This window comes from Culex pipiens, chromosome 1 (assembly GCF_016801865.2).
Source record: "Culex pipiens pallens isolate TS chromosome 1, TS_CPP_V2, whole genome shotgun sequence".
In the NCBI taxonomy this organism is placed as follows: Eukaryota; Metazoa; Arthropoda; class Insecta; order Diptera; family Culicidae; genus Culex; species Culex pipiens.
The window spans coordinates 43,631,071-43,642,520 of record NC_068937.1 but is presented as its reverse complement, the minus strand read 5'-3'; the positions used below and the strand labels follow the sequence as shown (position 1 = coordinate 43,642,520).

General features: G+C 35.4%; 1 long non-coding RNA gene across 1 annotated transcript; it reads left to right on the top strand.

The window, feature by feature from the left end:
* Positions 1-7,428: 7,428 nt before the first annotated feature.
* LOC120422530 (uncharacterized) lies at positions 7,429-8,388 on the top strand. Its single transcript, XR_005606148.2, has 2 exons — positions 7,429-7,809; positions 8,101-8,388. It is a non-coding gene; the product is annotated as an uncharacterized LOC120422530 (long non-coding RNA).
* The last annotated feature ends 3,062 nt before the right edge of the window (positions 8,389-11,450 follow it).

Below are 11,450 nucleotides of genomic sequence, written 5' to 3'. Positions count from 1 at the left end.
AAACAAAAACAAAAACAAAAACAAAAACAAAAACAAAAACAAAAACAAAAACAAAAACAAAAACAAAAACAAAAACAAAAACAAAAACAAAAACAAAAACAAAAACAAAAACAAAAACAAAAACAAAAACAAAAACAAAAACAAATATTGATAGTGTGCGTGAGCTCCGTGTTAAAAGTGACTGTTCGTCACTTTTTAGTTAGAGTTTGACCAACCAACGGGGTACAAACTAAAAAAGTGTCAAACGAAAAAGTGACCAACCACCGGGGGTTGAATGTATTCATTTGAAATCGAGTGATTAATAGCTCAGTAGTGATCAATTATGATTCTATCAAAGTTTTACCAAATAAGCTGTTTAATATACGAAAATCTTCAAATTGGATGGAATTTGGACCGAGTTCGTAACCTGCCAAACAACCTCCAGGTCGTTTAAAATAAAAGGAGAGAAAAATAAAAAAATTAAACGAATTCTCGCTGAACCAAATTCCTAATATTTTTTGTTCTAAAATTGCGCTATAAATTTCACTTCATTCGATTTTCTATTGAGTCTGTTTGTGTGTAGGTTTGCGTTTTTGAATGTAGTTTAAGTGCACAAGCATCACCACCACCACCGGTATCAATTAATTTAGTTGATTTTTTATGTTTGTTCTGCTCCCTCAGCAGCAGGCTCTAAAAGCTAAATTGCGAGGCGCGGAAAATTATGTTTGTTATTCGATTAGCCTCAATTTGTACACGATGCACACACAGACCTACACCTCCACACACACTCACACCATTTTCTACGGTGATGTACACAAGTCAGAAAAGGCTGAAAATAAAACTAAACGTTTGCAAAGCTGTGTGTGCGAGCTTGTGTGTACGACGACTACCGGTCACATACATTCAGGCGACTAATAGAAGTCTATTAGCGGAACATCAACCTACTACCCCTCCCCCTTCTTCTGGGCCCCAGTTAGTTGGATGATGGAACCTAAGCCAAACGTTTATATTGAAATAAATTTTAATTAAAATTGACACGTCTGTGAATTGTTGCGGAGCGATCCCGGCCGACCTGGCAGGTAGCCCCAGCGATGGCGGAAGTGACAATAATTTATTGACATGACAGTATTTGCGGCGCGCCCTGGTAATCCCGCTCTGCAAACCCCCAAGAACTACTCGCTCGGTTGTGGGAGGGGGATGTTGTACTATACTAGTGCTGTTAACACACTGTGGTATTGAGTTGTAATTTTGAATCGTTTTACTATACTTTTATCCTTAGATACTCAATTATATTTTTTCAACCAGATTGAAATTAATATAAAAACAGAATTTAACTCAAATTAGTTTTTTTTCAATCTTGAATGAGTTCAACAAAATCCAAGAGTTGAAATTACATCCCTCACTATTGTCCCAAGGATGAACCGTTCTGGATAGGGTCTGGGAGAGCGGGATGTCGGTTCGTGGTTTGCGGGAATAACTATGATTGATGGATAGTGTCAGGTTGGACCGAGTCATGCACCCGTCTCCGCAGGTCGTGTGTCTTTTATTGCTGCTCACGGGGAGCTCAGGTGTTTCTGATGATTGCGTAAAATTGGATCCGGTAATGAAAAAGTTAAGTTGAGATAACTTCTCGTGGAATTAAAAAAAAAAAAAAACACTCGATGAAAGTTATTCTTATTTTTTTTTGTTATTTTAGGTTATTTTCTGTTCCTCTAACTTAATGCAAAATCAAAGAAGATGAACAGCAAAGTGCACATAAATTGTATTTGAACGAGATTTAAAAAATAAGATGATATTATAAAATGTTCACAGCAAAAAATCCGATGCTAAAATCGCATGCAAAAACATGCACATCACCTTCGTCAAAAATGACACTTATTATTATAAACTGGCTGTACAATTTTTGTAAACGCAAAAAAAAGTTGCAGTAAACAGAATTCAAAACCAGCACCAACAGTTAGGACAGGCGCCTTAGCCTGCTCGGATATTAGACCGGAAAGGGTAAACGCAAAGATAAGCTTGACATTTCGGTCAAGAGGGTTCCCATACTGATGAGCTACATTTTCAGGGTGTAATCTATATATATAAAAAATTTCGACGGTTTTGTTCGAATGCGAATCAGTTCAACACGGAACATCGGATCGAGGTGCTCTTTGTTGCGTTTGGTTCGTATAAGTCCAAGGAAGCTCCTTACGCCAAAAAGTTACAACTTTGGCCACTCTGGAACCAATACCGGAAAATCTGCAGATTGTATGGGAAAAGTTACGTAAAATCAAATTTTGATCACAGGAGGCTGAATAAACAAAAAAAGGTAAAAACGTCAACAAACAAAAAAGGCAGAACGTAGTTTGTCGGGTAACGCTTGTTTTACATAGAATTCATAAAATAATGCAAAATTTCTTTTGCACCCAGGCCTTTTACATGCAGCTGGATCGCTTTTTTTGCTGTGTTCACTTCACTTTTCAAATTTGTCTTTTTAATATTATTTGTGTGATTTTATTGTTCTGTTTGTGTTAAAAACTATGAGATAATTTTACTACGTTTTGTTGCAAAAAAAGTTTTTATTTTATTAAAGAAGTCATACTCAAGAATATGGCAGGTTTTCTAAGAAAAGTAAGGCCGTTGCAAATATTTATTGAAGTTTATGTCCCTCACCTCTGACCAAAGTTGAGGGGGTCAACAGTTGACTGAAGAAAATGTTTTAAAATGCATTATACACCTGTCCAGTTGTTTTGCATTCATTAGTTCCTAAGTATTAACGATTTTTTTTTTGAGATTTTTTTTTGCGGTGCTGTTTTTTGGAATTTTATAAAAATTCAAAATATTTTTAATCCAGCCCAAGCAGAGCAATTCTCTACAAAATTGGTCTTTTTTCTTAAATTTCAATTTTTGTAATTTTTATTCCGACTATGAAATATGAAACATTCGTAAAATTTTTCGATCTTTTCGAAAAAAAATAAAAAAAAATTGAAATCAAGACTAACATTTCAAACGGGCCAAACATTCAATATTACGCCCTTTTGAAGTGTTAGTCTTGATGTTAAATTTTTAAAAATATTGTTTTCGAAAAGATCGGAAAATTTCACGAATGTTTCATATTTTAACATTGTAAATCGGACCATTAACTGCTGAGATATCGACATTAGAAAATTGTGAGTTGTTTGGGTGAGACTTAGAAATCATCAATTTTCCTGATTTTATACCTTTGCCTGGCAATATCTCAGCAACTAAGGGTCGTATCAACAAAGTTCAGTAGAGCAAAATATAGAGAATTTTCTCAGCTTTTCAAAAATATTTTTTTCAAAGGTGGGCAAACATTAGCACTAATTTAAAAAAAATGAAAAACTGCGACTATTTTCAAAAAAGTTACCTAAAAATGGCTTTAACTTGAAAACGGTACACTTTATCAAAAATTCACTAAAGTACTTTTTAATTGCAAATTCGATTTTACATCGAAAACTGAAGTTAAAAAAATTTGCGAACAATATTTCGATTTAAAAAAAAAATCTGTATTGATTCAAAAAATCATAACTCGGTCAAAGATTTTTTGCCCATTCTGGAAATTTCTGAAAAGTTGGCATTTGATGTCCTCTAAAACATATCAAAAAATAAAAAAAAATAAAATAGTGTTTTTTTTGCAAATCAAGTTTTAGTGATAAGAAGTTAAATAAAAAATTACCAATTTTTTTTTTACCGTGTATCATTTTTTCAGTGTAGTCCATATCCATACCTACAAATTTGCCGAAGATACCAAATCGATCAAAAAATTCCTTCAAAAGATACAGATTTTTTAATTTTCACATATCATTTTTGTATGGACAGCTGAAATTTGTATGGAAAATTATATGAACGAACTAATGATGCAAAATGGCTTCTTTGGGCATACTGAAGGCACCAAAAAAGTTTCAGCCGGATTAAAAAATACAAAAAAAAAATCGAATGACCGAAATCTCAGAGCATTGCTCAGCATGCTTAATATGATTATCAATGCAGAAAAATGCATTTTTGATTGTTTTCAGTTGATTTAACTTGAGTTTTCATTAAAATTTTGTAGTTTTTGAAAAAATGGAGGAGCTTGGCAGCACTGGCCAAGTGCGGTTGGCTAGTCGTGGGCGAGTCGGGTTTTTGTGTTTTTTTTCGATGTTGAACGCGAATTGTGTCAAAAAGATTGTTTGTAGCCTGCTTGAGTGGGGCACAGTGAATGTTTTCGGTTTTTTCTGTATAATTTGATGCTCGCAAAGATTTTCATTTTATGGTTTATTTTTGCTTTGGTTCTGTGGCACGTTGCTGATTTCATCGATCTTGCGCCCATCAGACGCTGTCATACGTTATGCCTTTCCTGCTGGGCAAGCTGTTCACAGCGTTGACAGAAGTGACATTTGTTTTGTTCGAGTGCTTTGTTTTGAAGCCAATCATTTCATTTCTGCCCAGTTGCAAAACTTTATCTTCACAGTTTTTTTTATAAATATTTTATTTTTTAATTAATAATGCAATGCGTGTTCCGCGGTTCGGAAAATCCGAATTTAAAGTAGTTTTTTTGTTTTGATGAAAATGTGTACAACGTGGGTGCTGATTCGGCAACCCAAACTCGCTGCGTTTCTGGTTACCGATGACATTTTAACGCTGGAAAGTGTTATCCGAAGACTCTACGGTGACCGGCGAGTATGGTGATGGAGCGGTGTGTCAAAGCTGCAAGCAACCTAAGGCCGCTTTGTTGGAGACAAGGATGGAATGATTCCGGTGAGATTGTTCCTTTTAAATCTTAATAATATACTATTTTATTTGCCTACAGGTCAGTAAGATTTGGTTCTGTGCATTCAGCCGGTTCGTGTCGGGGCGTCGCGTTTGATTTTCATCGCCGTTGATTTGTTTATTTCCCCCCGTTGTGTGTATGTGCATTTTCTGGAGTGTACATACTTTACGGGTGGTTTGCCTGAGTTGACAGTTGCTTCTGTGTACTCTACCGATTCACGTCGCGCTTGATTATGTTGCTCGGGCGGTTTTTGCAAGAAAACTGAAACGGCTAGTTAAATTCGGACTAGCTCGTTTCATGACGGTTTCTGTTAATTTTGAGAATTCTGCTAATGAAATTTGCTTATTTCCAAACCTTATCGTTGTCGCGTTATTGATTCAAGACCGGACATTTTCGTTAATTTAATTTTTGTTTTCAATCAGCTCCTCACGATGTCATGAGTTGCGTTGGTGATATTGAACGGTGCGCGTTGCGGTCGTTACGAAGGATTTTCGTTGCCGTTTCCGTCTTTGTTGTCCCACGATTGCGTGTTTTTCTATCCGGGCGGTTTCGCGTTTTCGCATATTATTTTGGTTTTATCTTTCCACAGCCGGCTGTCTAAGATTGAATCATTTATGATAAACTCAACACCAAATAACCGGGAAAAGTCTCATCCGCAACATCCGATGTTTTGCCTTGAGAATGCATAATACATAATACTATTAAACCAAATTTATTGATTATTGGGTCGCATCATCATCCTCTATGATGAATCCTGGCCATTACCCTTACCCACTAACAAAATCCCAAGTAGAAGTAGTTTTTTCCGGCACACGTGGGGGTGTGGATATCGTATAGAACCCACCCTTGGTAGCAACCTGTGTTAACTAACATTCCCGTCCCAATCCCCCCGAGATCTACAAACTGACATGGCGGGCGCCGTTGGTGGCCAACGACTGTTACCTATAAGCTCCAGATCTAGTTTTGATGATCTTGATGTATTATCTTTTCAACGCATTCATACATGCTGTTGATAAGGGAAACACCATTAGACCGTTGAAGCGTATGATCGTTGTATTGATAGGATTTTACGGTCCTGTTCAGCAACGGAGAAGGACAACCATGGGTGGTCTCTCATGCTCATGCTCATGCTCAAATTTTGTAGTTTTTTGAAAAAATAAAAAAAATGTTTTGCCTCCTGATTTTTCGGACAAATTTTAAGGGGGGAGAGCGACATAAACTAAAAATATTTGCAACGGCCTAAATAGTATTCCATAAAATAATATTTCCTACATAAGGCTAATGAAAATTTAAATTTCACCCTTCAAAAAATCTCAAAAATCAAAGTGTTAAAATAATCGTTTTTGCTTTAAAATTAAAATTTCATTTTAAAAAAATTGGAAGATGTAAATATAAATGCAGTCAATTATGAGGCATTTTTGGTTCCGTCATTGGGGGTGACATTCAGTCTGGGGGTAGAGATTGGGTCAAAGTGATTTTTTACAGATTTTATCCTCCTCAATAAAACTTAATTATGTAAAAAGGGTTGTGCAGGGGACATCTTACGATGGCTGGGCCAAAAACGTACCTCAACTTTAAAAAGCTGCCAAAATGACAGGATTTGTCCTAGAAACGTTTTTTTTTCAGTCTCTCAAAAAAACAATTTTTTAATAGTTTTGTTGGAATTGCTCAAAAGTACCCAAATGTTTGATAATCTCTGCTTCAAACATTGTAGCATGTCAATACGATTCCCTCGAACAAGAAACACTGTTGGATGACTTGTTTTGTCCCTATCTTTGTATTTGAGCATAAGGGGTGAGATTGCGTAAATTTTCAAACGATGGGCATTTAAGGTAGAGTTCATCAAATTCAACCATATTTTTGGAAATGAAAGTAAACTATCTAAGAACAATCCTACTTTAAGGTTTATAGATTTTGACCCCCACTTCCGATTTTAACATGCAGTGATTTTTGTATTTTTTTCATCAGTGTTTTACGATATCCATTTTTTCGGCATTTACTTTCTTATAAAGTTTTCTAACATTGGCCAAAAATGAAATGTTTTATTGTAGACACAATTGACAGGACCAATTGGACACGTGAGCAATTCTCTAAGAAATTGGCCGATTTTGTATATTTTTTGGCACACCTTTTTCTAATGCCAATATCTCAGCAACTGAGGATTCAAATGAAACATTTATTTGTAAAATTTGCAGATTTTTTTCAATATTTCAAAGGTACGTAAAATTGTATGTTTGCCATTTAAGATTGTTAGTCCTGATTCCAAAATTTTCAAAATATATTTTTCGAAGATACCATCACACATCACACATCACACATGTTTCATTTTTGCACTTCAAAATCTTAAACTTTCTTGTTTGTTATTCGTTTATCTGCTGTATCTCAGCAACCAGAGGTCCAATCTGTTATGTGTCTCAGGTAATGTATAGAAAATTTTATGAAATTTTGAGGAATTGATTTTTTTTTGTAAAAGATGTTAATTTGAAAATCATGTAAAGAATTCCGTAATCCTGTTATTTTTTTTTTTCTCTGAATAGTTCTCATCAATACCTACAACTTTGCCGTGGAAACCAAATCGATTCGCGTGTAGTTATCACAATTTACGTGTGGTTAATATGTTGATTGATATAATTATCCTTGAAGAATTGCTGCCTGTATCAAAGCAAGTTTAACAGCTCACACAAAACCCGTTTTTTTTATTGGCATTTGATCCTCTGTTACAGAAACTTGAAACTTGCACGCAATAACTTCAAACCCAAAAACCTTAGAAAAACACCTGTCCGTCCAGTAACCCTCCTTCCACAGGTCAACCAACTTGTTCTCGCACTCACAAAATCAAAATCCTTTGCCGGGCAAAACTTGACTGCTGTGTGGCTGCTGGTGGATGCCCCAGCAAACTAGAACTAATTTTAAACGAACCGAACCGAAATAATTGGCAGCAACTGCCACGGCGCGCCAGCCAGCAAACTCGTCAAAAGTCGCGCGCTCAAATCCACTTCCGTTAATTGGCCTGCCGGCGGTGCGGTGTTCAGCCCAACCAAACACGAGCAAAGAGAGCGTCAACTCCGCCGGGCACGGTAAAGTTACTACTTCTGGAAGGTTGAACTTTTTTTTCTGTTGCTTTTTGTTTTTGGGTGGGATTTTTAGTTTTAAGGGAAAAGTAAAATTGAATTTGCCAACAGATGGCGCGCTGAGGCACTGCAAACGCCTAACGTGTAGGCAAACCCTTCCACAAACGGTTGCCTAATTTTAGGCGATTGAACGTTGCAAATTTCGATCAATCCTGCTGCTAGGTGAATTCAGCTAACCGTTTCCACTAAACTTACACTTTCCTTCACACTTTTTTTTCTTCCTTTTCCAAACCCCAGATCCACCCCGGGGATGACTAATTCCGCAGCGGAAAGTTCTGCCCAGGAGTTCCAGCCCGGAGCTTCTGGGTCGACATGACGGGTTTCCGGTTTTGGTGCTGCTTGGAGAAAAATCTTACCAACCATCCGGTGAATGGTGAACTGAACTGAACCAAGAAAAAAAAAATACGTCGGCAAAAAAAGCAGCATTCGTTGGAACGTTTTTGCCTCGGTGCAGTTTCGGAGCAAAGCAGAAGCATATCATTAAAAAGTTTTGCAAATAAACTACGGCATAGATTTCTCTCTGTATCGTTTTTCACTCGTTTTTAGGTTCGTTACTTGCAGCTGGGTTAGTTTGGTGAAGGGAAAAAGTAGCACTTTTCGCGTGCACAATTAACACGAGGTTAAGGTTTTTTTTGTTGAGTGTTATTTTTTTAAAGTTTATTTAATTTGAATATTATTATGATCTTGAAGCTAAATTCGCATGAGTAATTTTTTTCAACATTCTTCCAATTCAACATACTAAGATTCTTTCATATCATTAATATACTAAGATTCTTTCATTCCAGCAGTCTTGCAATATTTTATTTATGTTCATTTCAAAGTAAATCAGCATTTCGTCGCTGTCGTGCTATCTTGTTGCACGTCGATTTTGGGCAAAATTGACTTAAGAACGCCATTTTGTGCAGCTCATAATGCCTCACCTTTTGACCTTCACAGATCCCTAAAATTCGATTCCAATCCTGAGATATTCAATAAAAACTGAAAATACTCAGTGCATTTTTCACTTTTCATATGAAAGTAGTTTCAATCTTGTCGTGCTACCATGACACACCCTGAAAATAGATGTAAGTGATGGTTATAGAGCCTTTAAAAAAAAACTCTGGATTTTTACCCGTTTTCGTATTTTTTCCGTTATGGACCACCCTATTCGGATAGAAGCACCCTAATCGCCATATTAAAAAATATAGGTCTAATTATTCTGGCCAAAGATCTCCCAATTTTAGCAAAATCGAAGCACTTTTGATTTGGGTCCTTCCTATTTGACCAGGGGTGACCAAAGTATGGCCCGCGGGCCAAACGTGGCCCGCGAGGTGTTTTTTTGTGGCCCGCGGACCCCTTTTGAACGATCATGAAAAATGGCCTGTTGGCCACTTGTAAAGTGATTTTATACTTTTCAAAAATAAGGTTTATTTTAATCTGTTTTATGCTAACTTTTTTTTCAATTTTTTTTTTTGTAAAAAAAAAAACTAATGATTTATTAATATTTTGATCCCTATTTTCCAACACACATATTTTTCTCAAAAATCTTAATAATTGAAACAACTTCACAAGTTTCAATGTGAGTGAAACTAGTAAATATCGTCCAAACTTTCTCCAAACATGTTTGGAAATGTTTGTAATACGTTCAAAAGTGACTTCGGTAGAAATCTGTAATAATTGCAAAAATATAGGTTTTCCATATTAATTTTAAAGTATTAATGATCCTTTTTATGAACTGACCCTCAAACTTACTTTGCACTTAGAAACCATCCCTCGGGATTCGAACTCATGACAGTTGGATAACGAATCTGATTGAATATCATCTGATTGAGGCAGACAACATGTTAAATTGAGGAAATAAGGCCGTTGCAAATTTTTTTCGGAGCTTTTGTCGACCAACCCACCCTTTCTTCCGTCATGAAAAATTTGCCTTAAAAATCAGGGCAAATTTCTTTTTTATATTTTAAAATATCAATGACTTTTAAGTGAAATTAGCTGAACTAAATTGAAATGCATTCCTCTGCCTTTAGAATCATTTTGAGCATGTTGAGCATTCATTCAAAAATATATTGAATTTTAGTTAATTTTCGATGAACAGTAAGTGTTTTTCGAAAAAATGTTTTTTTTTGTTGAATCTTACCATTTTTGAAAATAATTATTGCAAATCAACTTGACTTCAACTTCAACTGATAATTTTTTTAATCTTTTGAATTAAAATAATTTAAATTTAATGTTTAATAATATTTTAAGAATTTGGCCCGCAAACTCATTTGAGCTTCAAATTTGGCCCGGCTTCCAAAAACTTTGAGCACCCCTGTACTTGACGGTGAATGGCTGATATAATATATAAAGTTGTTGAGGTTTTAAAATGCATATTTTGTCTTTTTTGAACATATTCAGTCACCTTTAAATTCTTTTTGCCTTTCTTACAAAAGAAAGGTTTAAGGTTTGCTTTTGGAAAAACGCTTTTTTCAGAAATCTAAAAAAAAATCGTGCACGGCGAGGATCCGTCCCAGGAAAAAATCCTATTACTAAATTGAAGGTTAAGATGCGCTCTTTCGATTGAATTTTGGCCCGAAACCCGGAACTCAAAAGCTGATTTTTGAGAGCTCTTTTTCTGAAATACATGGCCGATGTCTGTATCCGCTCTTAAAAATTTGTGTGTTCCATCACTGGAAAACCGCTCGTAAAACCCACAATTTTTAAAAGTCAGATCTGTAGCCGTGGGGTCGGAGACGAACATTTTATTTTTCGATTCACAATTTTCGACCAGTAAATGTGGTCAAAGCCATTTTTAGAGGTATTTTTTGGACTATTTTACAGATAACACTATCAAATTTTAAGAATTCAGTTTCAAACAAAAAGCCATTCGAAAACATGCGCCATAAACTGTTTGGGCCCAAAATTTGAAGCTTTTCCAAAATGTATTTCCAGAGATATAGCGATTTTAGTGTTTTTCGTCTTATTTTTACCCTATTTAGTCGTCAAGTCGAAGCTTCAACGCCAGCGCTTTTACGCTTGCGCGTTTTACGCTGCGCGTGAAAGTGTTCTTTCTGGCTTCTCATAATTGATCGACAAAGTGCAATAGCGATACATATTTTTTTTAAGTTAATCATAGACTTACATTTTAGACTGAGTACCCTTTATTTTTTTTTTCTAATAATGTCAATCCAATATGTTTTTCTTAGTTAAATTTAAATGTCTTGCGACAAATAATGAACTTCTGTAATTAAAAAAAAATGGCATTTGAGGTAAAATTCTCACTGGATGGTATCATTATGTTTTTGAAAAATTAATTGCACCAATATATTTCTCGAAGTTTCATCATTTTGTAAGAAAGGCTCTATTTCACCTCTGGTGATATTAAATCGGGTTTTTGAATTAGGAATACAACATTCTGAGTCGAAATATTTTCATGAAATATTGGATGAAAATTTACTGTAGCAGAATTGATATCATGCCTTAAGCACCAGACGTTTATAATTGAATTTTTTTATCCCAAAACCATTAATAACTTACTAGAGCCATCTTGCCATCACGGAAAAGTTAGTAGGTTACAATTAAAACTTTGCAGAAACAAAAAAGATTTTTCTTTCGGGTTTTTATCA